This window comes from Alligator sinensis, unplaced genomic scaffold (genome assembly GCF_000455745.1).
Source record: "Alligator sinensis unplaced genomic scaffold, ASM45574v1 scaffold1266_1, whole genome shotgun sequence".
NCBI classification, from domain to species: domain Eukaryota; kingdom Metazoa; phylum Chordata; order Crocodylia; family Alligatoridae; genus Alligator; species Alligator sinensis.
Genome location: NW_005842929.1, coordinates 486,295 through 488,821, shown reverse-complemented (window position 1 = coordinate 488,821; position 2,527 = coordinate 486,295).

Below are 2,527 nucleotides of genomic sequence, written 5' to 3'. Positions count from 1 at the left end.
TCAGGTGGCGGTGGGATGGTAGCGCAGGGCACAGTGGCAGAGTTGCAGTGGCAGCCTCCGTGTGCAAACCTCGTCAGGCCAGCTGGGCAGCATGTGTGTGACCCACATAGTGGCACCCCTGCCCATACCCCCCGGCCCTGCTCCTGGGAGTGGGCACAGGGGCACACACCCCACCATTCTTGATCTACACCCCCAGCACCTTCCCTTTCCTCTACCCTGCCCTGCCCCTGCCCCCCCCACACACACTACCTGCTGGGGTGGGTGTCAGTGTCAGTGGGTCCAGTCTGGGGGGCTGTTGCAAGGGGCATCAGGAGGGCTGTTGAGACTGTGGGGGAGTGTGGGGCAACAGCATACTGAGAGGGGCTTTGGGGGTGTGCCTTTAATTGTTATCAGAGATTTTGGATTTTTAACCAGAGAATTTGCTATTTTTAACCAGAGAAAAGCAGGATCCCTGCTTATCAGCCACAAATGGCTTCATTAGGCATTGGATTACACCACTTACATGAAAACTATGATCCAGAGGATCCACGATTACCTATATGTTAGTGATAATTTATGCAGCTGTAATTATCAGACAATTGGAACGACATTGTCATTACATGGCAACGTAGGAGGTTATGTGATTCCTAAGTGTTTGTCCCTATAAATGTCTGTCCTATAAACACTGTTATTGTGGAATGGGGATTATTGTTGCACATGCTTGGTTGCTAACAGGGCTGGTGAAAGAAATCAGACATATAATGTATATATGTCCCAAAATCTTGCCTGATTAATTATATAGTGGTTACAGTAACTTTAAACATGTGAGAAAAAATTGGTATGTCCAAATTCTTTTCCCATCCTTGCACAACCATACTCCACAGCATTTGAACCCCACCCCCACCATTTCCAGTTTAACTTTCGCTTCCCTTACTATTAAGCTACTAACATTTTAAAGCCATTAGCATGGAAAAAATTGTCCTTTGTTTTCTGTTACCTTCTATAGCTGGTACATATTTATTGTACATAAAATAGAAGCAGCAAATGGATAGTTGCACTGTCTCTTCGTATAGTTAGACCAACCTGTATCCTAAATCGGACCTCAGGCTCCATTTTGTATGACATGAGCTCTGTCAGTGCTTCAGCCATTCCATTCTAGCCATACCACTCATCCATCTAATCAGGCTCTCCTTCATGTTGACCATCTCTCTCTACCCCCAGTCAGTTCCCCCGCATCAAACACAGGCAGGCGTGGCATATATTTTGTATTTCCTGATTTGCAGAGATTTGCTTCGGGAGCCCTCCCCCAACAGATCCTTATAGTAGCATCAGGGAGATGAATCTTAGACTATACTAAAGAAATGCTATTAAGGCCTCATTAACAGATCCCCGGAAACGCATAAAGGAAAGGGGGAGGGGCTCACTCAAGAATGATAAACTCCAAAGATTGTGTTTTCTACATGGGAAACAGGGAGAGGGGGTTCTTACCCCCTTCAGGTTCATATAGGTGAACAGGGAGATGGGTTTAAATATACTTAGAAGGCTGGGGAACCCCAGATCTTGAGCATTAGATGGACTCACACCTATCTGTATGGCTTAAATCTGTTGAATACTGGGCATGTCTACACATGCACTTTACTGCACAGTAGACTAATTTACTGTGTAGTAAATCATCGCTGTCTACATGTGTGCAGTAATTGGCCCAGTGTAACTAATTTACAGTGCCATCAGCTAGTACCTGTGTCAGATGGGACTATCTGACGGCAGAGTAATTTACTGCACTTAACATACGTGTAGACAGTGATGCTGGGATTAGTTTACTCTGGCTCAAATTGTGCTGGAGTTTATTCAGTTGCATTAATTGCACGTGTAGACATGCCGACTGTTTAAAACTGCTTTCTCAAAAAGGTAAATGTAAGTAATTGCGGCCTTTTGACGCCTCATCAGTACTATGGTTTGATTCTCCAGGCATAAGCAAAAATAGTTGATAGAATGTGCCAAACTTAAGTATTTGTCCCCCTGAGATCTGTATTTCATTAATATCTTGCTTAAATATTGTCAAATTTAGAACACAGGTCTTGCCCCGCATGCCTAAAAGGCCTACCAAATTTCAGGACAATCTGCATAATCATGAGGATCTTAAAGCATTTAAAGGAGTCAGATTTTAAATAGAAATTATTCTCAAACATTAACTAGAGCAGAACTGACACTACTATAAAATCACAGAAATATAAGGTTGGAAAGAACTTCACTGAAGCTTTGAACAGTGATAGCTAGCTCACCTTGACTAACCTATTTTTTAAAGCTATCAGTGAAGAAGATTCTACCGTCATCATAACAATTGGAAAGCTTTTTCTATTATTCCACCTAAATTTTCTTTCCTGAAAAGTAAGCTGATTTTCTTCTCTCCCCAGTGGCCATGGAGAAAATTTGATTATTGTCCAATTTACAGAAAACTTCTTATGTACACTGTTATGTATGCCCTCAATCTTCTTTTTTCAGATTAAATGAACCCAGGTCCTTCAGTCTTCTCCATAAGCCATGTTTT